A 24,538-nucleotide genomic window follows, 5' to 3' on the forward strand; every position below is an offset into this window, starting at 1 on the left:
AGGAGGTGATTGCTGTGATCTCATTTTGAATGTAATGCCTTTCGTCAGTTGTGCCTGTTGTCTGTGCCGTGTGTATTTTGAGAGTCTAACAGCTTCCCTGCCTCCACCAGATCTTGTTCTACCCTCTGCTTCAGAACCATCGCATTGTATTGAGTTGATGTGCCGTGGCCTCATAATGTCTAACGCTTTCCATCACTGCTTGTTACCTGCCAGTGCAAGGCTCCTCTGCTCCATCCCTCGTGTTCCCTCAAGGGCTGGGATGGCATATGTGTTTCTGAGCCGGGGTGGGGGGGTTAGATGATCCTGAGACGGCATATGCAAAATAAAAAGCATGAATTCGGCATGAACGCTCCCCTGATGGGGGCTGGGACCTTTGGCTTTTTTTTTAGCAGCTCCTCTGTCTTTCTGAAGATGCACCTCCTTATTGCTCGGCCTTTTAGTTTCTTTGTTTTTTTAAAAAAGGCCTGTTCTTTGGGATGGTCGCTAGTGACCACGTTGCCTACGAGAAGGGGAATTTTGGAAGAGTTCACCTCCAGATCTCCTCTCTGTCTTGCTGGGTACGTTTCAGGAGCTCATCGGAGGAGATGGCTTCTGGTTGGAAGCATGTGTGCTCTTCTGGATCCATCTCCCATAAGGATCTTCCACACAGAGCAGATTCCGCCGAGGGGCAGGTGGTTTTCTCAGGGATGGGTCTGCAGCTATGGGAGTGTGTCCCCCCCCGGAAGTGAGGACCAGTCTTCCGTGTAAGCCAGTGGTGGGAAACCTATGGGCATGCAGCCCATGAAGGTTCTTTGTGTGGCCCATGAGACATTTTGTTTGCCGCTGCTGGTTTTCGTCTCTGTAGCTTTTTTCCTTTCTAGTCCAAAAGTGAAGGGCGGGCTGATTGCACACAGTGTTGAGAGCCATTCGCTCCCTCTACATCCAATCCCAGCGCTGCTACACGTCTGTCGGAGCATCCCGCCAGTTCTAGGCACGCCAGCACAGTGAGCCAAACTGCCCTATCCCGGAAGATTGCCATGGTTACCACAATCTTGCGGCCCAGTGAGATGGAGGGCCACTTGTGTAGCCCGGTCACTAGCCTAGGTTGCCCCTCGTTGATGTAAGCTTGGCGCTTGTGTGGCCACTCAGGAGAAGTTCAGGTGCCTCCCCGCTGCTGAGCAGAGTGCCCACAGCAATGTTTTGTGTTTCTATTGGTGGTGCACATTTATGCCTGCCTTGGTGCTCATAAAATGTATTCCCCACACATGTGGAAAAAAAATTCTGCACATAGTTGGAAGAGACTAGAGGGAACTTTGCTGAGGACCATCTCAAATCTTCCACTCCTAATGCGGGATACATTTCTCCCACCCGCTTCCTGTCTTCCAGAGCAGCCTGTGCAATTGTAAGCCCTCCCACCCCCACCTGTGTACCAAAGCACACCACTGCTCCGCTCACACTGTTCTCCCTCTGGAGAGAGGATGAGAGGTGGAGCCGATGGGAAGCTGGGCCCATTTTATCAAAATGCGTTTTAGTGCCGCGAAACACACAGTGATGTGTCGAGGAAGGAGGACCGCAGGCCAGACCTATAGAATGGCGGACTGTGTCCTGCAGAGCAGGAATTCTGAAAGGATCTAGGGGTCAGACAAACAACTCGACTTGAGCTCCCAGTACCATGCTAGGACCAAAAGGGCTAATGCAAGCCTTGGATCTATAAACGGGAGGAAGGATGGGATTTCACCTCTCTGTGTGGCATTGGTGAGACCGGTACTGGACCAGTGCGTGCAACTCTGGCATCCCAGTTTTAAACAGGATGTTGGAAAATTGTTGAGGGTCCAGAAAAGAGCCAGAAGAATGATTCATGTTTGGACAAAACGCGTAACAGTGAGAGAATGAAGTGCTAAATCAGTTAACTTCCAGACACACAATTGAGAGGGGCGCTGCTTACCGAGTGTATGTACTTCCCAAGGGCTCTTAAATCTAACCGAAAAAGGCAGGACAAGAATCAATGGCTGGGAGCCAAAGCCACCAGACATATTAGAAATCAGACATCATTAAAGCCCTGCAAATCCACAGATAGCCGCTTGATAGCCATGGATCATGTCGCGGATCGTGGGTTGGATGCAGAGCCAGCCTTTGTATCTGTGCGTGGCTCTCGACATAATGGGAGGAGGCTGGATTCATGATTGATGCAAGCTACCCAGGGAAGCGGCGGGCTTCTCTGTTTCCCCATGTCTTCAGTTCAGGACTGACGGCCCTCTTGGAAGAGATGCTGTAGCCAGACACAAGTTGTTGACTCAGTCCGTGGTAGCTGGGTGAGAGTTAATGGGCTGTGAAATGCCGGAGGTCAGACAGATCTGCTAGCTTTAAATTCTACTGTTCACATGTGACAAATGTTAGTCGCGTCGCTTAATGCAATGTCCGGGGATGCCTGGTGTGACGGGGTCCCGGGGTCCGGCCAGAGGGCTACAGGAGAGAGGTAGAAGGCAAGTGTATCAGCTCCAGATGAAACGGGTCTTTTTTCCCGGGTAAGCAAAAAAGGACTAATCCAGACCTGCCAGAATCATTGAGGACAGGCAAGCCAATTCAGGCACTGGAAGTCACTAGGAACTAGGCAGGCTGATCAGGCCCCCTGAAGCCAATGACGAACGAGCTGGCCCTGGTTCAAAAGACTCCCCTTCTGTTGGCTCACTGCATGGCAGGAACTGGGGGAGGAAGGTTCTGTGGACGGCGTGGGGGTATGAATGCAATCAGGAGCCAGGAGGAAAGGCCTGTGTAGCGCCCCCTCGCCACCTGGTTACCTTCTTTCAAGCCAATCTGCTGGCAGGTTCCGATGGACAGGTCTGGGTTCTTCTGGATCCCGCCACCCACTCAACGTTATTTTTTCTGATGGATTTATTTGGCGGTGCCTCCACCCCCCTCACTCCTTCCTCACCAGGGCAGCTTGGGAGGAAAATTCTAACCCAGGATAATCCTCATGTATTTGCCAGATAGTTGGAGACTCCCAGAAAATAGCACAAACACATACACTATAATAAACACAAGTATATTAAAGAGGAGACAAATAGAACAGAACAGGGTAAAACACTGTTTTTAGGGTCACCGGTGCCCAGCAACTGTAAGATCAGTGTCCTGTTGGTCCGCGTACTTTGTTGGGGCCCTTGATGACTTTTGACCACAAAATTCTTCTCTGCAGTGGTTTAGCCGTGGGGCTGACTAGGTCCAGTACAGCCCAAAGGACTCACACATGGGCGAAGGCAGTACATCCCTCCACAGGTTTAACATGCAGCAGGTAATAAAATCCCCAAACAAATTCCCTGACCGACTAACTAAAAGATGGTGCACTCACACACTCCAGGAATGAGCCTTAGGTTCAGAGATGACTCCGTCTCTGCAAAGGGGCTGCTCTCTTCTGGCAGGGATCCTCTTCAGGCAGGAATCAGGCTGCTTCAGTCCCAGAATTTCCCCTCACCACAAAGGGGTGCAGGGCTCAAGCTGCAGGCCACACAACTGCACCAAAATTCAAACTGTAGTCTCCTAGCCCAGCATTCAGACCCACACAGCAGGCAGCAGCCCCGAACCAGCAGACAGAGCCGAGCTGACCGTGCGGTGACTGGGCTCACCCAGGGAGCTGGAGAGCCGACTCAGCCTGGCTGGGAAAGCCTCCCAGCAAACTCCACAAACTGGGAATCAACAGTGGAGACATAAACCCAGCTGAGGGATCCTGCCTTCAGGTCCCTAGAGGCTAGTTCTCAGGGGGACCCTGCATGCAGGCCTGGGGCTTACTAGCTCCCACACAGCCAGCCCCCCCCTTGCCCCGGCTGGCTCCAGACTCCCCCAACAATGGCCCCTCCTGAACTCCCTGGGAGGGGCATCTCACTCCCCATGGGTTGCCGAGTAGACTGGCCCTGGTAGGGAGGGGGAGCCAAGGCAAACTCAGAGCCTCTCCCTGAGCTGCCAGCAGACAGAGCCACGGGAATCTAAGTAATCTCCTTGGGGGTTACGCCTGTGCTAAGGAAGGGGCTGGGCTGGGCTGGGGGGAAGAGGCTCAGGGACTCGTCGTTGCCACCCAGATGTCCCTGGGGGCTTTACAGACAGCTGCTGTCACAGGGTCCCTGGGCTGGAACCTGGAGTAGAGGGTGGGCTCAGATTCCCCCCATCCCCAAACTCCCTACTCGCCCGAGCAGCGTGTCACATCGCAGGGGAAGGGCTAATTTGGGGAAGAGTGATTTGTCTCCGAACCCCTCAGAGGGCAGCAGAGATTATGGAGTCTGGTCTCCGCTCTGTCGGCTTGCCAAGAGTGAGGGGGCTAAATAAACTGCAAGTCTGTGCTCCAGGAAAGGGGTCTGAATCGAAGGCTGCCGGGAGCGCTGAGGTGCGCAGCCTGCCCGAAGGCGAGGGACCCACCAAGGCAGAGAAGGTGTTTTGTCCCACTAGATCCACTGGTGATAACAGTGGTGAAACAACCTCTGGAGACTAGACTCTAGTGCAGGGCTACTCAACACACGGCCCGCGCTTGGGAGCCAAAATAAAACATTAGTCACTATAATGGTCTTCTGTTGAGATGCGTTTTAGTAGTTCAATTCCTGGACTGTCAGTGCTCGTTGAAAGTTCTGTTATAGGGGTGGAAATCGAGTAACTATTGCATTTGATTAATATCAGCAGAACTGACTTAAATAGGGCCTGTGTGTTGTGCAGTCTTGCCTTAATCTTTGTATTCATGCCCATCAGTGTGAAAGAAGCTATTTGCATAGATATTTGCATGTACATGCAACCACAGTTAAATTGTGGCCCTCGGCATGTGCTGTGAGTATCATTGTGGCTCCCGGGGCTTCCAAAGTTGAGTAGCCCTGTTCTAGTGTCTCATTTCAGAAGGGGGGGGAGAGGGAGCCCTTGAGCCGAAACTATTGGTAAGTTTTTCAGAACTGCTTAGGAACTTTCAGAAAGAGCCCCACGCAGGCCTTTAAGATGTTTCAAGTCGGCATCCGAGGACTTAGGCACTGAAGGTCGAAAGGTCCTTTTGAAGATGGTGGCCCTTATATTTAAAAAAAAAGTACAGGCAGTCCCCGGGTTACATGGATCCGACTTACATCGGATCCCTACTTACAAACGGGGTGAGGCAACCCCGCACTAGCTGCTTCTCCCCAGCAGACCAGGGAGACGCGAAGCTAGTGCCCCCCCCAGCAGACCAGGGAGACGCGAAGCTAGCGCCCCCCCAGTAGACCAGGGAGACACGGAGCGGCTTTTCTCAGCAGACACCTCAGCTTGAGAATAAAGGACTGAGGGAAGTGAGGTGTGGGAGAATAAAACTGAGCTCTGGAGAAATGTTTGGCTAGAGTTTCCCCTACAATATGTACCAGTTCCGACTTACATACAAATTCAACTTAAGAACAAACCTACAGTCCCTATCTTGTATGTAACCCGGGGACTGCCTGTACTGACCCAAAGGTTTCTGAAATACATCCGCACCTTATCTGTGTTGCTAACTGAGCTGTGATTTGTTTAATGCAAAAGAACTTGAAAACTTGTCTGTTCAGGTTTAGTTTCAGATTTTACGCTCAGGTTGGCCACGTAAGCAAGTGTCACTCTGGTTCTCTGTCACTTGGTGGCTCTCCTCTTGTGCCCAAAGCTGGGAAGGTGTTGTGCTTTGTTAGATTTGGCCACGCTTTACCTGTGTGATGTCATAGTTTGTGCTTCAGGTAGTGCCATGGAGTCCAATAGGACTTCGTTCAAAGTAAGGTACGGCTGAAGCTGGCCTGTGAACAATTTTTTTTTTGTTTAGAAGACTTGGGCTTTGTGAATTCCTGGGGACCAACTTCCCAACCAGTTGAGCACATACACTGTTCTTTCTTTCTAGAGACCTCGGCTATTAGTATTTATTTTACAGGGCAGGCAACCAGATACTACGGTGATGGGTGGCCGTATACAACTCATAATATAGACAGAGTGACTTAAGAAGCGTACATATTTAATGGCGCCCAAATCCAAAATATGGCTTGAAAATGGCATGGCTGAATACATTACAGGCGTGCCTTTGTTTCAGGGAAAACCTAGCTATTTCAAAGACTGGCAGATTGACCATGACGTGTGTGATGCAGGGCTTCTCTGGTCTTTAATTATTTTTAATTACAAACAATCAATAATTGTGTTGTAAAAGATGCATGCACAATTAAATCTTACCTGTCCGTGAGTTGTGATTCTTTGAGTCGGTGAACGAATTACCCCTTCCTCGTGCTAAGAAAGACCTTGCACAGGTCACTGCAGACTATGGGGCTATGAGGAGAAGGATAAAGGACTTAGAGGTGAAAGTTGTGTTCTCGTCCATTCTCCCTGTTGAGGAAATAGCCCGGGTAGGAGATGATAACATTTTGGAGGTAAATGCGTAATTCCACAGGTGGTGGTGATGTTTTCTGCCTCTTCAGTGTTTCTTCCCTTTCTCTTTAGGCTTGGCAGAATTTCCACCAATAATATTAATGCTTATTTTGAATTGTTTTTTTTTTAAAAAAACCTTTATGTAAATTTTCACAGTGGCAAGAAGTGATGGAAGGGTCAAACAACAATAGTTTAATGACAATGGACATGGAGAGTCAAAAAGTGAAAGCTTTATAACCATAAAGCGCACATTTTCAACGTCACAGGTCAAAACTTACGAAGTAAATAGCTGCAAATCAAACTCGAGCAGGTTCACAAGCAGCGTTTTTTGCCTATCTGTAAATTTCGATAATCATCAAAGGACATTTTCTTGTGGATTTGTGTATCTCAGGAAATTGACATTTACTAGCATTTGCCGATAAAAATCTAATCCTTCTAGGCCTGTTTTTTACTATTGCATCTCCACTCACCTCTGTTCAATCTTTCCATCATTTCTTTCTTTGGACGTAGCAAAGTTTTAGTTTATTTCAGAAGTTCCTACTATGGAGAGCTCATACTGGTTTTCAGTACTGGGAGAAACTCAGGGCAGAGTGGGAATGAAAGAAGCAAAGCTAACAGAGAGTAGATGTAGGTGTGCACCATTATGGACTGTAATGGTCTTTCAAAGCATGGACGTTAGCCGAGTGTGACACTTCACAAATTTCCTTCATCGCTGAGGTTTTTCTTTACTCATTTTTGCTCCAAATTTTTTGACTAGTTCCTGGTTTTGATACAGTAGTATCTGTTTAATTATGGACAATGTATTGAGTAGCTATCCTTATTGTCAAGTGGAAGCCAGAGATGGCCTCGTGGTTGAGATGCTGCATGTGAAATCAGGAGATCTAGGTTCTGTTGTCAACACGGCTATGAAGTCCCAGGGTTTCATAAGGTAAGTCACGTATAGTCATGTTTTCAGAAATGGCCACGGATTTGGGGTTTTTTTGGTGTATTAATCTAGTTTATCACACCTTGAGCCTGGTTTGCAAAAGAAATGAGCTCCAACACAGAGTTCAGCCAGAGTTGCGCATGATCAGTATTTCCAAAAACCTGGCCCAAGCTGAGTGCCTACAATCAGTGGCCACTTCTGAAAATGTTGGTTCTAAAAATAGACTCTCCGTGACTCAGTTTCCTCTTCTGTGAAATGGAGATAATACACTGAGTGTTGTGGGGGTAAATCAGTCATCTTTGCCAGAGGTTCAGATACTAAAAGGGTCATAGAAAGGCCTGTAAATGAGATGCAAAAACCAGCTTATGTAAATAAATACCTACTCATAAATGTCATGGAAAATACCAAAGTAATCGGAGAACATAAGAATAAAAATGATATCTCTGAATTTTGTTTTCAGTGGGTCTTTTGTAGTTTTTTCATATTGCTCTTGATTGCTTGAGCTCTTCATTCCAGCCCAGCCTCACCCCGGATGAAAGATCACGAGCAGTTACTGCATGTGCTCCTAGCCTGCCGGGTTTTTTATAACACAGTCTCAATTCTGCAGCAGCTTTCACCAGGTTTAATCAGTTCCCAGGGTAATGTCCCCAGAGCAAGGTCGCACCGATTAAATGTGTCCCCGCTAACTGGGGCATGCTGTAATGTAAAACTGGAATGGTTCCTAGAAAGCATTAAAATATAAAGAACATTAACCAGATCAAATCTAGAGCTAGAAACTGTGAAGATTGAAATTTTTCCAGAGAAAGAACAGGATACTGAGAATCAAAACTTCCATTCCTGATTCTACCATGATAATCAAGACATGAGAAGTCATTCTTCTGCTCTACTCTGTGCTTGTTAGGCCTCAGCTGGAATATTGTGTCCAGTTCTGGGTACCGCACCAAAGGAAGGATGTGGAGAAATTGGAGAGGATCCAGAGAAGAGCAACAAAAATGATGAAAGGTCTAGAAAACATGAGCTATGAAGGAAGACTGAAAGAACTGGGCTTGTTTAGTTTAGAAAAGAGAAGACTGAGAGGGGACATAAGTGCAGCTTTCAAGTATCTAAAAGGGTGTCACAAGGAGGAGGGAGGAAAATTGTTCTCCTTGGCCTCTGAGGATAGGACAAGAAGCAATGGGCTTAAATTGTAGCAAGGGAGGTTGAGGTTGGACATTAGGAAAAAGTTCCTTACTGTTGAGGTGGTTAAACACTGGAATTAATTGCTTAGGGGAGTTGTGGAATCTCTGGAGATATTCAAGAGCAGGTTGCTTAGACACCTGTCAGGGACGGTCTAGATGGTGCTTGGCCCTGCCGTGAGGATAGGGATGTGGACGTGGTGATCTTCCAGTTCACTTATTCTATGATTCAGAGAAGGCAGGATTCAGTAGGGATTAGACATAGAGTAAAACGCGACTTACCGGAGAGTGAACCTTAACAAACGAATATTTGTAAAACATTCTGGGATCCGTAGAGACGTGCTATACGAATGCAAAGTGGTGCTAATAAATGAAGCCAGTGTACTGTTTGTTTTGCTGATTTATCTGGAGATTTCTTCTCCTCCCCGTCCCTAAGACAAGGAGATGAAAAGGAGCCATCCTCGCTGCAAAATGTGCTTATTAGCTCACATGAAGACTCATAAGACTAAGAGCCTGTCAGCTCTTTAATCCTTGCTGCCACGGAATAAAATTACCTACTGGCCTAAATAACGGCCCGGATCTTACCTTGTGCTCATCTGTGGGGGAGCTCAAAAACACACCCATCAGCTCTGCGTCAGGGACTTGATTAGTAAATCCTGCAACACTGAAAATCTTGGGGGACTGGAAGTTCTCCTGTCGGTAACGACAGGCCCTAATTTAAATCGGTTTACGAAATCTTCAGGAAACCCTGCCAGCCTTCAAAGAATCAGCAAATGCAGCGTACTCTTTGTACCTACTGTAATCACCTGGATGAAGCATGGTTTTCAGAGTTGCTTGGTGTGAAACAGCGTTGGGCGTAGTTATTTGCACTGTCAGAGTAGTCCGTTTCTCCTGTTGTTTCCATGGGTCGTTTTACAGCAACAGCGTGAGGAAAAGCACCAAACCCACATTTTCCTGTATTTTATTTGAAACCAGAAAAACTGGCAGGGGCCTTGGGAAGAAATCTAGATCCTCAAACTACTTAAAGGTTTGTCGTTGCTCTTTATTAATGATACTTCACACGTGGCAGTGCCAGTTATTTTCATGGGGAAGTCTTGGAGCAGAGGGCCCCAGCCCTGGGAAACGCAGCAGAGTTGAGGCGGTGGAGAGTAGGAGGCAGTGAGGATGCACACTGCTAGAGGTAGACCAGGTATCATTGTCAGTTCATCCGCTCTGGCGTCTGTTTCCTCAAATAGCTCAGTTGTTAAACTGAATCTGCTCAGTGACCTCGGCTGAATAGCTACCTCTCTCGGGGACGCCTTTCCCCGTCCCGGCCTTTGGGAGATGTCTACAGTGCGTGGCACGAGGGGGCCCTACGCTCAGTTGAGGTCTCTGGGCATCACCAAAACATAGGCCTGCCGACCAGGGTGAGGGGGGCAGAGGGTGAAAGAGGGCAGTTGCCTCGGGGTCTGGCGGTTCCAAGGAGCCCAGACTTTTGGCCACCTCCGCTGCTGCTGTGGTAGCGGCTGGAACCCTGGGTCCTTCTCGGGGCTGGCTCTGTGGGCTGGCGGAGGGGGGCGCTGCTCTCTGGGGGGCGCGGAGCGCTGGCTGTCCTGGCTCCACCCCTCCTGCCCGAGTCTCCGCCCCTTCCAAGAGTGCAGAGCCCGCCCCAGCACACCGTGCCCAGAGGCCCACGGAGTCTGTCGACGCCCCTGTCATAGTATAAATGAAAGGAAGTCTCTTTGCTTCTCCTCAGTCTTTCAATGTCCTCAGTGGCGTTGCTGTGCACAGGTCGGGGCGAAACACATCGGAGTGCAGACTAGGGACGTAAACTCCCGTTCATCTGGCTAATCAGTTATGCCTATGGTTTAACCAGTTAGCTGATTAAAACGGGGAGTGAGTGTGGGGCGCTGCTCCAGTCCGGCTGGAACAGCTCCCTGCCCATGGCCGGTGGGGAGCTGTTTCAGCCCTCGCTGGTTAACTTTAACCAATACGCTTCACCCATTAAGAGCAAGGCCTAGTGGTTAAAGCGTCACGTCCCTAGTATAGACAGAGTCATGCTTTACTTTGGGGGCCAGGGTTTCCATCCTTGTTATGTGGCTCAGAGGCAGTGGGGCTGCTACATTTTGTTTTTTTCACTAGATTAAAAAAAAAAAAAAAAGCCAAGTGGCTGATCAGTGTTGAAATGCACCTTGTTAATAGGCTACGGGTTACATGCTGCTGGGTTCCTGGATCAGGGAATGGCTGTGTGTGTGTGTGTGTGTGTGTGTGTGTGTGTGTGTGTGTGTGTGTGTGTGTGTGTGTGTGTGTGTGAGAGAGAGAGAGAGAGAGAGAGAGAGAGAGAGAGAGAGAGAAGAGAGAGAGAGAGAGAGAGAGAGAGAGAGAGAGAGAGAGAGAGAGAGAGAGAGAGAGAGAGAGAGAGAGAGAGAGAGAGAGAGAGAGAGAGAGAGAGAGAGAGAGAGAGAGAGAGAGATGAGAGAGAGAGAGAGAGAGAGAGAGAGAGAGAGAGAGAGAGAGAGAGAGAGAGAGAGAGAGAGAGAGAGAGAGAGAGAGAGAGAGAGAGAGAGAGAGAGAGAGAGAAGCCCCATCCCCAGCTCAGAGCTGGTTCTAGATCTCATGGGAGACTAGGAGGAGTCTGCCTTTGCTGACCCCAGATCTTGCTTTGCTGTGACCCCTCCAGAGTTTGGATCCCAAACCCAGGGGGGTTTTGGTGTTGACTGAATGGGAGCAGGACTGGATGTAGGCCTCTCTAACGTTTCCTCCTCCCTGTAGGGTGTCCCTGTTGCTTTCTGCCCCTGCGTGGAGAACCAAGGCCCCAGGCCACAGACATAGGAAGTGTGTATAGGAAGTTCCATTGCAGCTGCTCCCAAGATTCCAAGGAGTGTGTGAGATCTAAATATGCCCCTGCCACGTGCTGCTGATCCCCGAGAGGGCGACAGCTTGACCCAGGGACACTGTCCCGGAAAGGCTTAAGAAAAGTCCTTTGTACCCCCCTTTGTTTGCTGCAGGGAGCGGTTTGATAGGAGCCTACATAGATTTCCTATGGTGATAATTTCTGGTCTGTGTCCAACGTTGGGGGGAGAAATAATTGCACAAGGTCGGGCAAGTAACAATGAGCCATCAAGTGGCATTAACCCATTAAATGGCACAGCTAGAACGGTGGTTGCAAAGCTGATTTAAAAAAAAGGGGGGGATTCCCCAAATACAGAACTTAGGGGCGGGGGGTTCATTTTAGCTCATAGGATTTCATTTGCAAGGGCAATGGTTTATTCGAGAGCCCCTTGGTACATAGCCTTGAGCTGTCATTCTGCTTCATTGCCTACTGCCCCATTTCTCTGCTGCTGGTGCTTGGGGAGAGGAAATGAATGCCAGGAGAGATTGTGCTTTGGAAAGGGGCAGACAGCGTGCAGTTCCTTGTATAAGGCAGGAGCAGGGGACTGTCAAACCTAGCTGGAGGGCAACATGCATGCACGCTCATCCGAAGAAGTGGGTTGTGCCCATGAGAGCTCATGATATTATATATCTATATTTTGATTAATCTGTCTAGACTGGAGACGTCTTTCGGAAGAAGCTTTTCCGGAAGAGATCTCCCAGTAAAACTTCTTTTGAAAGAGAGCAACTACACAGCAAAAGCGCATCGAAAAAGCCATCTGCTTTTTTGAAAGATAGCATCTGCACTGAATGGACGCTCTCTCGCATTTCAGCTGTGATTCCTATGGATGGAGTGGCCACCAGGGCACCTGTGCTTTTTCTTCTTTCCTCTTCTTGTGAAAGAACTCCCTCTCCCTGTCCACACGCGCCTTTTTCCGAAAGAGCTTTTTTGGAAAAGGGCTTCCTACTCGTTGAAAGAGGTTTACCAATGTCGGGAAAACCCCTCTATTCTTTCGATTTGTTTTTGAAAGAAGGTGATTGCAGTGTGGATGTAAGGGAAGTTTCTTTGGAAAATGGTTGATTTTCTGAAAAACACTGCTATGTAGACATACTTTAAGGTGTCAGAGGACTACTTGTTTTTAAAGTGACAGACTCACACAGCGAGCCCTCTGAGACCTTCCTGGAACAGGAAAGGCTGACACATAGGGTATGTCCTCTTTTTTTGAGGAGTAACGTTAGTTTGAACCAAGGGGTTTAGTTCGAACTAACACGTCCCGGTGCGCACTTCCTGGTTTGAATCAGCTGCGATTCGAACTAGTGCGCCGGCGAGATCATGCTAATGAAGCGCGGGATATTTAAATTCCCGCTTCATTGACTATTTAGAATGCCTGCATTTGCATCCCTAGTTTGACCTAGGGTGCAAGTGTAGACGTACCCTCTGTGACCTAGAGCATTTGTGCTCTGCCCTGGGCTAGCAAAATAAGCCCTAGAAGCAACATCTGGCCCATGTGTTTTCGCATTAGAAAGCCAGTTCTTTGCAGGGTTTTAATATCTTGGCTGCTTCAGTTCATACTGAGAACCAACGTGTCCCCATGCCGACTGGCAGGTCGGATAGGCTTGAATGGTTTGCGGAGCTGAAATATAACGCTAGTAGTTCATCGCGTTGGGATGCAAATCTGCAGACTGGACCAACAAGCAAGTGCGGGCGTCCTGCTGTAGGATCCTTCCCTTCCGTGTCGTCCAGGGAGGCTGTGTAATAAACGGGTGTGCAACCACGTTTGAAATACTTGGTTGGGGTTGGTTCAATGCCCAGCAGAGTTGAGACAACCTTCCTGTTGCCCAGTGAGTTCCCCCTGAGGTCTCGGGAGGCTGTATCTGGGAGGGTACTTGGAGTTAGGTTTTCATGTTGCTGTTATGGGCCAAAATTTCTCCTCCCCCTGCATCAGAGGGGGCTACGTTGGGGTTTTCAAACTTCCTTTCTCGTGACCCAGGTCAAGAAAATTGTTGATGCCACCGACCCAACAGAATTTGACTAGAGTGAGGTTGAGAGCTTTAGTGTGTAGGAGGGGGGTCAGGGTCAGGGCGGGAGTGGCTTTACCTCCAGTGGCTCCCGGGCAGCAGTGCAGTGGGGGGTTAAGGCAGCTTCCTGCCTCTCCTGGCACCGCAGACCATGCTCCCCCAGAAGCCGCCGGCAGCAGGTTCCCAGCCTATGGGAATGCAAAGTTCGGCTGCTTCTGGGGCGCAGCGCAGTCTGAGGTGCCAGGCCAGGCAGGAAGCTGCCTTTGCCCCCCCGCCTGCTCACCGGATCCCCCTGCAGCCACGAGACTCAGTGTCCGGCATCCCACCCCCCAGTGCTGGGGTGCGACCCGTCGTCGGAAAACCCCTGCCATAGATACATTATATCAATCACTTTGTTATACCATTATATCTATCACGTGAGGGTGGATCTTTGTGTGCCTCTTTGTGTCAGTTTTCAAGCACTCATCCCTTTTGCAAGCTGGCCTCAGATTCAGGAAGGCATCTCTGTTCAGAAAACTGTTTCAATCCCATTGAAGTCCAAGAGATTTACACAGGCAGGTAACTGTTTTCCCGAGTGGGGATGGATTTTACAACACATGTAAAAGCTTTCATGAATGGGGCTCCAGCTCACCTTTAACCAGGGGCCTCGTTAGAGATACATTTTCTGTAGGAATTGACTTAAATGTTATGGGGAAACTAACTAGTCAGGGGACAACGTTCAGAACGCCAACAGGAAGGAAAACATTGCAACTTTTCCCCGTGATCCTCTGCCACTTATTGGGGGGGAAAATGGAAGGAAAAGTTAACATGCTTGGAGGAAAAAGATCCCAGTGAAACGACAAAGGGGATTTGCACCGTTTTTTTTCTCAATCCGAGCTCCATGTAACAAGAAGACCGAGGTACATTTCACAGGTTACGCTGGAGTTAAAATGTCGTTCAGCTGGGCCGATCATGAGTGACAAATTGGAAATCTGAGTCAAGCAGTGCGCTGCTTTGGATTCCTTTCGATACATGTCATTTTTTCCTTCAGAAAGCTCTTTTGTGATGAATAGGATCCTTGCAGCATGAATTTGAATGGGACATTATGTAGTAAGAATAATAAGCAGGTGCATTGTGTAACATTTAAGCGGCGAGCGACTGGAAGTGGAAAAAAGTCCTGTGGTTATTTGGTGCATCTCCAGTGCTGTGAGCGTAGATTCCTGAGAAGTTTTCAGTTTCCCCGTGTGAGGTTTATTTAAGTCAATTCCCACTGAAACGAGTGGGATTCTTGGCTGCTTAATTGGTTTCAGTGAAACTTTGCACATTTATAACAATAGGCAGCGCTAATGTGTAGGTACTTCATAACAAGAGTCCCACTTTGACTGGAAAGAACAGGCTCCGTCGCTGAATGCTTGCATATCACTAATGAAAAGAGGTGGGAGAGGTAATTACACATAATAAAAAGCTGAAATGCCATTTTTCTCACTAAATGGGAGCGCCGTTAGCGTGTATAGAAAGGAGAAACCGAGCCTCGGCGAAAGCCGGGGTTAGCGTGGCTGGGGGCTGGGCTGCTTGCTCATAGGCCGCTCCGCTGATACGCCTCTATCTCGAGCCCTCGCGGATGCTGCCCACCCAGCTTCGCCAGGACGCTGTTAGCCTCTGCAGCATCCTCTGCTGTTCTGGGCGAGGACCCCGGCATCCATTTGTCTGCAGTGTGTCTCGAGCCCTGGCTTGAAACATCCGTCGTTCGGCTCCTCCGCCCAGCTCTGCCAGTGCAGCTTTGTCTTGACCTACTACGCCATCGGGGTGGGGAAGCTAAGGCTCGGGGGTTCGATGTGGCCCTCGACTTGCCTGGATCCAGCCCCCAAACCTCATGGCTCTGCTCCCCTGCCTTGGAGAGCCCGCGCTGGCACGCCAGTCCCTCCACCACTCCTCCGCGAGGCTGGGGCGACCACAGTCGACGAGCCTGGACCCCCCCGAGACACTGGTGCACAAGGGGAACATCGGGAGGGTTTTTCTGCTTCTCAGTCGGGGGCCACCTCAGTGAGGGTTTGGTTTGTGGGTCGCCCCCAAGTGATTTTTCTGTGGGTCAGCAGCCCCCGGCCCAAAAGCGCTTCCCCGCCCCCGTCCGCCATCCTCGTCCGGAAGAGCGATGCCGAGCGTCTTCCAGCGGCGAACGCAGCCGGTCGGGAGCAGAAAGCAGCTCCCTTCGGGTTTTCCTTTGAGAGTGGCAGTCACCGGACTGTGCGGGTGCTGGTTCTAGGCTCAGCGGTGTGGCCCGTTTTGGTGTGTGGCTGCCACCGTGCCCAGCCTCCTCACCGGGGGCTCCCCGTTGAGCAGAGAGGGCGGAGAGGGCTGTTTTGGGCCCGGCAGCAAATGCCCAATTGGAAACTGCAGCCAATGGCAGGTGACTTGTGCTATCTTGACCTCTCCTGATGGTGCCGATCTGCATGTCATTGGCTGGGGTGGGCGCTCGCTAAGCAGCTAGACTTCCTAGGGGAAAGCAAGGACTTGCCGCGTCTGCCACAAAGCACAGCGTTGATTAAATCGGATCCACGTGCAGTGAGCTTGGTCCTTCGTGGTGCTTTGTCAGCTGACCATGCTGCATAAGTCACCCATAAGAACGGCCACACTGGGTCAGACCAAAGGTCCGTCTAGCCCAGGGTCCTGTCTGCGCACAGTGGCCAATGCCAGATGCCCCAGAGGGAGGGATCACAACAGGGAATCCTCACGCCATCCCTCTCCTGTCTCCAGGAGACCAGAGAGAATAAATGACTTGCTCAAGGCCACATGTGAAGTCCAAGGCACAGATGGAAAGTAGAACCCAGAGGTTGCTGGACTCTTAGCCGCTCGTGTGGTTCTTCCTAGTCCTTTCTCTTCCCTTTAAACCCCTGCCACTCCCCAAAACCACTGATGGCTCCAGAGACGGTCCGGGTGGATTAGCTGCCTATTGTGAGAAGTTGGCGCATTGTTTTGACCGGGACAATGGAGAAGGTTTTCCAGGCGGATGCTCATTGTCTGCTCTTGCAAAGAAAGAGCTGTGTGTGCGCGCGCGTGTGTGTGTGTGCGCATGCGTTTCTTTGCAGGACACCGAATTGCTTTTCTTGGCAGAGTGACAACATGTTTTGCTACCAGGGTGGTGGCGGAGCCATGACATCTTGCACCTTATGGCAAACAGCTTTCACACTAATCCTTCCCACCAGAGGCAGTTTTGGCTGAGCTGGTGGTTTTTTTTCTTTTAAAGTTGTCATAGCTGTTTTTAATCCGCGTCCGTAATAAAGTCACGTGGCGTTGATACGCACAGCAGGGTATCTGCAGCTCCGGCTGGGTTGCAGGGCTCTGCGGAACGATGACAGAACTCTTCTCCTCCTTCTGAAAATCCCAGTGACACTTATTTAGATACTTGGCCGAATCCAGCGGTGCAAGTTTTAAGCAATTAAGTCTCTTCAACTCTTGGGAGGGAAGTCTTGATGTAAAGCAAAGGTGTTAGCCTTCACTCAAGTGCGCCTACCTCTTGGGTACAATTCGGTGAGGGTTTAGCAGCCCACAGGAACAGTCCGAGATGGTTTCAGGGAACGAATAAAGAAGACTGTTGTAGCCCTTTAAGCTACAGAGTGGGGTATTGACTAGGGATGTAAGTGATTAGTCAACTAGTCCTTCGTCTAGTCGCTTCCCCCCTTGCTGCCTCAGAGTCAGCAATGTGGCGGGAGCAGGAGCTGGTGCTGGGGGAGCTGGCTTAAAAGCTGGTTCCTCTCAGCACCAGCTCTGCAGGGAGCAGGGGAGGCAAGGAGTTAGCGGGGATGCCACAGGCGCTGCACCTCTGCTTTTTAAAGGTATTAAGAGCCTGCCAGCCCTTAACACAATTAAAAAGCAGAAGCGCAGCGGAAGGGACCTGGCGCGAGCTGGGACAGCTGATTCTTGTCTCACGTTGGTTTTCCCCCCCCATGCAGCAGCCTTTTAAATGTTTTAAGAACCTGCCGGCTCCTAATACATTTAAAAGGCAGAGCCACAGTGGGGTTAGCTCCTGGGGCCGGGAGCTAACCCCGCTGCGGCTCCCCCGCTTATCGACTCATCGACTAGTTGATGGAAATTCCACCGACTAGTCGATTAGTTGTTGAAACTAAATTTAACATCCCTAGGATTTACGTTGGTGGAATGTAAATTACCGGAGGTGGAATGTGACAGATTATTACCTTTCATCTTCCCAAACTGGTGTCGTGCTGCTCTATTGCAAAGTATGGGGCGGTGAAAGTATAACCATGGACACTGTTAACCGATGAGCTTGGTTAACCTTCACGGTTCCACACGAACTCCCAGTACGTATGGGGAGCCAGGGCACACTGGCTCCCGGGGAGCCAGGGCACACTGGCTCCCAGGGAGCCGCCTGTTCCCCCCGCCGCCACATGCTGCTGCCTCTGATACAGACTGTCGACTGCCGCCCCGCATGTAACCACTGAAGTTACACGGTTACTTACATAAGCGCATTTTAACTTCCCTAATCTCTAATGACCACCCAAACGATAGCCCAGAGCCCTCTGTCTCCATGATGGCGCCTTGGTCAGTGTTGATCCCGAATGGAGAGTGCCCCGGCTGGTTCATTAATACTGTTTCTTTCAACACCTACGTTTTCATAGGAAGCGAGGCTGGAGAAATTGAGATTGTTTCCCTTGGCAAGAAGATGAAGAAAAAGACACATGGTAAAAGCGTAGGAAATAGGTCTACAGAAGTGATGGGCAGGTTGCCCGAGGGCCACAGGCAGCCCATCCAGGTCCTATGTGTGGCCTGAAAGCTTTTCTTCACCGTTGCTCACATGCAGAGTTGCCAGATTCCACTGTTTTCCATTCACGTCGGTTTTTTTTCCTACCGGTGATACTAAATTAGCAAGCATGTAAAGCCAAGGCATGTGAAGTGAGGTGTGTGCTGATTGGCTGCAGAAGGAGCACATGGCTCCCACAGTCAAAGTTGTGTCCAATCACAGCGCTGCTACAGTTCAGCCGCAAATTCGAGGTATGCAGGTGCCGTTAGCAAAACTACCCCATCCTGGGAGGCCGTCTAAGTTAGGACTGTCTTGCGGCCCTCTCACTAGCCTCGGTTGCCGATTGGTGGCCTACAGAAGGAAAATCATAGGGTCATTTAGGGTCATTCCTGTCTCATGTTACAAGAGCAAGGCAATGCAGAATGAAATAAAAGGTAGGGAAATTCAACACTGAGACAAGGCCATCCTTTGTCACCCAGGGAGGGTGGTGGTGGCGGCGGGGGGAGATTCAGCTGTTACTATCAGCTTCGGAAATGGCTAGATAGACTTCAAAATAGAGGTTGTCAATTGCACCTCTCAGTTGATAGGAACTTCCTTGTTCCAGAGATCTGAATCTCTTAACGCATGTTCCGCATTCCTAGTTCTCATAGGGTACGTCTAGACAGCAGTGCTATTTTGGGATACGTCCGGTATCCCGAAATAGCATTTTCTGCATCTTAACAGCATGCCTGTTATTTCGAAATGCAATCAAAATAATGGCTTTGCGATTCCGACGCCACGGTAAACCTTGTTCCCCGAGGATTAAGAGAGTTGTCGGAATAGCGGTCTTTTTAGAAATTTGGCACGGTGTAGCTGCTCAAATTGTGTAGCTTATTTCGAGCTAGTGCTGCTTTGTAGATGCACCCATAGAGTCCTGGGTGTATTAGCTAGCCAGACTTCTGGGTAGGTTTTTTTGCTCAGAGTTAACGGTCATGTAATCGTCTCCATCCAAAGCAGCAGTTTATTTCATGTGCACTTTGATTGGCTCCTGCCAGCTTGAGCAATGTCCCTTTAAAGCGACATCCATGGAGGTTAAGTTTGCAAGCCCCTTTGATGAAGAAAATAGCATGCGTGTGCTTGTTTCATGAGGCCTCCCTGGCTTAGTGCACGCTCTGCCGTCTCTGTGTGCTAATGCTGGATCAGCCGCTCGCTCCAGCCTTTTCCTAGGTGGATTCGTTGGCTTTCCAACAAAGACAAACAAAATCGGAAATGCAGGGGCGTTCAGCATAGCTCGGCGACCCGGCCTGCTGTGCTCCGCTCCATATACGGCCACGCAAAGGAACAGGGAAAAGGAGCACAGCTTGAATTCCAGACATTCGATACGTTCCTCAGGGCCGCACACTTGGAACTTGCTTTCCCCAGAAAAGGGCTCTGGGTGGCCGTTAATTCAGGACGTGAACTGTGGCATGCTGAGAGGGAAGCCAATGTTCTGATCCCTGGCTCAAGGGAACACAGCATCATCTGTGAGTTAATTTATTTTCTGGGAGCTTTTGGGGGCAGATTGTCGTGCTGTTTGCAGGGACTCTTGGCTGACGGCAGAGTAGCCCTGCTTGCAGTTACAGTAATTCTCTTGTCTTGTCTTCCTTCAAAATCAATCTGATTCGTCATCCCCCTTTTTTCAATTATATTTTCCCAGAACTGCCTCTTCCTTTTGGCCGTTGGTAGAGGGTGGGGAAGGGACACTGTCCAGAGATGACATCAGTCATGATCTAACTGGACTCTTCCCTCACTTAGGTCTCACGTGACTAGTCCTGCTAAACTCTGCAAACGGATTGGACGGGCGTGTAAGCATTTGCAACACCTCGGCCTCACCTGGCAGGCCCCAAATACTGCATGCACCATGCAGAATCAGAATCTTTGGGGGTGCATGTTGGAACCAAAGGATGCATCCAGATCCAAACTTTCCCAGCCCTCTGGAGCACTGTGTTCCTGTGCTTTTGTCCGGGACCCTGTTGTGCGAATCTGTTTGACAGAACAGGCCAGCCATTCATTGGAACTTGAATAAATTGCCCAGGGAGGTTGTGGACTCTCCATCCTTGAAGATTTCTAAGAATAAGTTAGATAAACACCTGTCAGGGATGGTCTAGACCATGGGTTCCCAAATTGGGGGGGCATACCACCCTGGGGGTCATGAAGAAATTCCAGGGGGGGCATGAGGTGACCCAGACCCCCCTGCGTTATTCCTCCCCCCCCCCCCAGTTTTGCTGCTATTTTTGTTTTTCAGCCCCAGTCAGTTCCCCCGCGCCCTTTTTTTTTTGCGCTCAACAAGTTTTGCTGCTGTGGGGGTGGGGGGCGCAGCATGAGGATTTCTCAAAAATCAAAAAGGGGGCGTGATGCTGAAAAGTTTAGACGGTCTAGACGGTGCTTGGTCCTGCCGTGAGGGCTGGGAACTGGACTTGATGACCTCGCGAGGTCCCTTCCAGTCGTAGTGTTCTAGAATTCTACGATTCATTTCCTCCCTTCTATCATTGGCTCGTCACACAGCCATGCAGCCCCTTAAATGCGGTTATGGAATCCAGCTGTTGGTTTAAGACCTTCCAAGCCTATTCGGAAGCTGTATTGTGGGTCTGAGGCTGTGCCCGTCTGTAATTGGGCTGCATCGCTTCACTGCCCTGCCTGCTACCCAGCGTAGTTTGGGGCCACTTGGAAGAAACATGTTTGGAACCTACTCTATTTCTGCACACGAGGCTTATAAGCCTTAAAAGAGGAGCTCATCTGGCAGCGTTGGTTGTGTTTATACAACTGGCAGCACCTTCTCCTGGCTTGTCTCCTAAATCCCATTTGTGTTGCAAGAGAGCAGACAGGTCAGTGGTGGCTGAGTGGAGGGGATGAGTCAATCCAGGCCTTCTGCATTTTAATTGTCGCCTTGATTTTCCCCTGACGTGGGCGGGTAGGTAGATGCAGTTGATTCTTGAAAAAACAAGACAGTGATTCACACCACTTGCCCAAGCTCCTCTGGTGCCTATGGGCATTGCCGATGGGCAAAGCTGAAATCCAGCGTGGATTGAAGAGCAGCCCTTTGCCCAACAGCATAACCTTGTGAAGCGAACGCGAAACGTTCTCGTGGAGGGAGTGGGCCCAACCACACTAGCATCTCCCCGGTGGCAATGCGGAAGGCTGAAGCATGTTTCGGTGGAGCCATTGCAGCTTCCTGGCTGATGATTCACCAGCTCGAGAAAGTGGCGGTAGATGGACATAGGTCACGAACCGGGAGATCAGGCAATCCATCATTTGTGTAACTTTAATCCAGGACGGTCCTGAAGAGGTTTACAGATCCAGGGCCAAATTCTGACCTCACTTACCCCAGTGGAAATTGGGTGTGAGTGGAGTTACCCGTCTATCAAACTGGTCTATGAGACGCACTCCATGCATAACGGATGGAGGCAGTGACTCAGTTGCTACTGAAAATAGTCGCTTAGCATGTGCCTCCCTCCTTGGAGACAGCGATGGGACCACTGCTGGCACTAGGCCAGGGGCTGGACCACTATCTTATGATGATGATATTGCAGTACAGTTTGAACCTCTCTAGTCCGGCATTATCTGGCCCGGCAACCTCCGTGGTCTGGCATAATTTCAGTTGCCAGATGTCCACGTTTCATGGATGTGGCCAAGTTTCCCGCGGTCCCATAAAGTTTGTTTACAGCCCCCAGTCCTGGCTCTCAGTGTTCTGTGCTGTTATTTAGCTCTAATTTACCCCTAAATGTCTTCTAAGAGCCCAGCAAGCAGTGGAAGTGTTGGCAGTGCTTCTAGACGATATTGACTTCCCATGATTCGGAAAATTCTCTGGTTCAGAACCGGTCAGGTCCTGACGGTGCCGAACTAGAGAGGTTCAACCTGTAGTACGCAGTTAACCTTTGGTTGATAAAGGCCTCATTGTGTTGGGTGCTATAGAGACCTAGAGACGGGACCTTCCCATTTGAAAGGCCTCTTCACTAGAAAAGATTCTGAGATTGGACCTATCCGGATGGAGCAGAGATAAGAGGCGGAGCGGACCTCAGAATCTGATCCTTCTTGGTGCAGTGACAGCTCCTGCAGGCGTTGCCAAAGTACCACTGAGTCTTCTGCACGGGGATTTGCGCCCACGTCTCCTCTGTCTGCTAGAGTAGTTGTCCTGCGCAAGCTCCATAAAGTTCTTCAGAGGCCTCTCAGAATATACCTAGGTGTCCTCACCACGAGACCCGGCTCAGTGGTGTTATTTTTTTAAAATTGGGGAAATGTCAAATTCCCCACCCCCCCCATTTTCCAAGCTTCCCGTTTTCAATTTTTTTAAAAATATTTTACGGGGTCTTTTTTTTTACTACTGTGGTTCTTTGGTTTGTGATATGAAAAATGTAAATATTTTTGATATTTTCAGCGAAAATGTTTGAAAATGACCCCTCTTGAAAACCTCTTTTTTTAGGGGAAAAAAAAACCCCTTTCCACCCTCCTCCAACAACTTTTTTGTTTTATCTAAAAGTTTGAATCAGCTCCGGTTGCCGTGGGACAGGAGATGTCTTGTTAATGAGACAATTCGGTTGCTGTTCCTTTCTGCTCACCTTTCCGCCGTCCTTTCCTATTTCTTGAATGGGCCAAGGAAGTACTCGAGGGATTAGAACGGTGCAGCTGCGCTGAGAGCCCATCTGTTTCTGTGCTTGACTTTCCCCTGGTTGCGCATCGCTTTGTTCTCCACGCTTGTTTTTCGTATAAAGCCAAGCAGGTTGTTGGGCCTCTGAAATAGTAGCGCCTCTGGGCCATGTTATAATAGGAAGATGTTTCATTATGACAGCTCCCAACATCACGGGAAGGCAAAGGCCTTTTACACACATAGCAAAAAAAAGCGACAAACATGCGCCGCTCAGATCTTTGACCCTCTGTCTGTACTGGTCTCTGTGTTCTATGAGCTGTAGTTCACAGCAACTGCTGAAAATTATCCAGAGATGCTAATCGAGGACTTTGAGACAGTAGAAGAAAGAGGAATGAAGGTCAGATTTACATGAATGCAAAGCTTCCATCGTGTGCGCTTAACATCTCCCCTTCCCCGTTTCCCCAATGAGGGCTGTTTAGAGGCAGGAGAAGTCAAGCAAATTTTACCTTCCAGAGGTGCAGGCCTCAGAGTTACCCTCCCCTTGAATGTGTGGCAGTGTCTTCAGTTGTCTGGAGTCAGGTGTGGATGTGTGACAAAGTCAGGCCGGACTGCTTCAGGAGGGTTGTGGAAGGCCAATACGTCAGCCCAAGAATGCCAGTATGTCAGCCCTTTTTCCTACAAGCTGTGAAGGGGGTTATCTCAGCTCAGTTAGGAGTAACGGTAGTTCGAACTAGGAAGCCTAATTCGAACTACCTAGTTCGTGCCCCATGTAGCCGCGCTGCACGGGGTTCGAACGAGCGGGGATTTAAAAATGGCGGCACCCCGCTTATGCAAATGAAGCCCGGGAAATTCTAATCCCGGGTTTCATTTGCAAGTGCGGTATGCCTACATTACCCTCCCAGTTCGAACTAGGAGGGTAGTGTAGACATACCCTTAGGGACACCGGCATCCGATTAAGGACTGCTTGAGGTGAGGCCTTTAAAAGCCCCTCCTTTAGGGCGAGCGAGAGGGTTAGAGGCTCCTTCCCATTGGGGAGACACCCTAGGGTAACCCAACTGGGCGACACCTTGCCCCCGTGAGGAGGCAGCATTTTCATCACTCCTTTGTGTGCATACAGGGTGCGAGTGCTCGGCACCAGTACAGCACAAAAAGTAGACGACAGACCGAAGTTGGTCCCCAGCTAGGCCCGCACACAAGGGCTGTGGGGAGGCACAGTCTGTGTCGGAGTCCTCCGTGCACTTTGGTTCTGGGAAGGAGCTTGTGGAGTCTGGCTGCTACTCACCAGTCAGGGAGGGGTTAGAGGAGGGCGTGGGTCTCCCCTCCATAACTGACACATTTGAGGCCGCAAAGAGCTTCAATCTCCTCTGTGCAGAGATATTGCTCTGGTGCAGGCCGGACCAACAGCACAGCCCTCGGCGCCAGTGTCCGCACCAGCTGAGGTACCAATGCCAGCGGTGCCCAAGATGGCGCCTCCAATCCAGCACCAAGGGAAGCCATTGTCAAGGCAATGACAGTAATCGCCATGGCACCGATAACTGGCACCACCAAGGTCTGCACCGCTGTGGTCTGCGTCCGATGACTCCTCAGACGTTGGGGAGCTGTCTCCATCGGGCCGGAGCAGCTAAAGAGCCCCTTTCTGGCACGTTGTGAATCAGGAGACCCATCAGTTTGGCCACCACAATGGCAAGGGGCTATATAGTGGCCCTTTTGGACTGCTTGGGCCTGGCACCTGGCTCTAGGGCTGTTTCCATGGCACCGATGCCTTGAAGTTTTCGTGCTGATTCGGCATCACCTACAGCCACGGTCGCCCCATCCAACAAGACGCTGCCGTCCGGCTCGGTCGCTCTTCCGGTGACCTCAGGAGCCACTTTTGTGCCCCACGC

General features: G+C 50.0%; 1 protein-coding gene across 7 annotated transcripts in view; it reads left to right on the forward strand.

The window, feature by feature from the left end:
- Positions 1-24,538, forward strand: part of LPP (LIM domain containing preferred translocation partner in lipoma) — a 555,915-nt gene that overhangs the window by 138,414 nt on the left and 392,963 nt on the right. The window contains exon 1 of one of the 7 annotated variants that reach the window (XM_025184211.2): positions 18,584-19,554. The exons of the other annotated variants lie outside the window; for them this stretch is intronic. The gene's annotated coding sequence lies outside the window, so the exon portion shown is untranslated. Of the gene's footprint in view, positions 1-18,583; positions 19,555-24,538 lie in introns of those variants that run through there. 7 annotated transcript variants of the gene reach the window in all.

Source organism: Pelodiscus sinensis, chromosome 10 (assembly GCF_049634645.1).
Source record: "Pelodiscus sinensis isolate JC-2024 chromosome 10, ASM4963464v1, whole genome shotgun sequence".
NCBI classification, from domain to species: Eukaryota; Metazoa; Chordata; order Testudines; family Trionychidae; genus Pelodiscus; species Pelodiscus sinensis.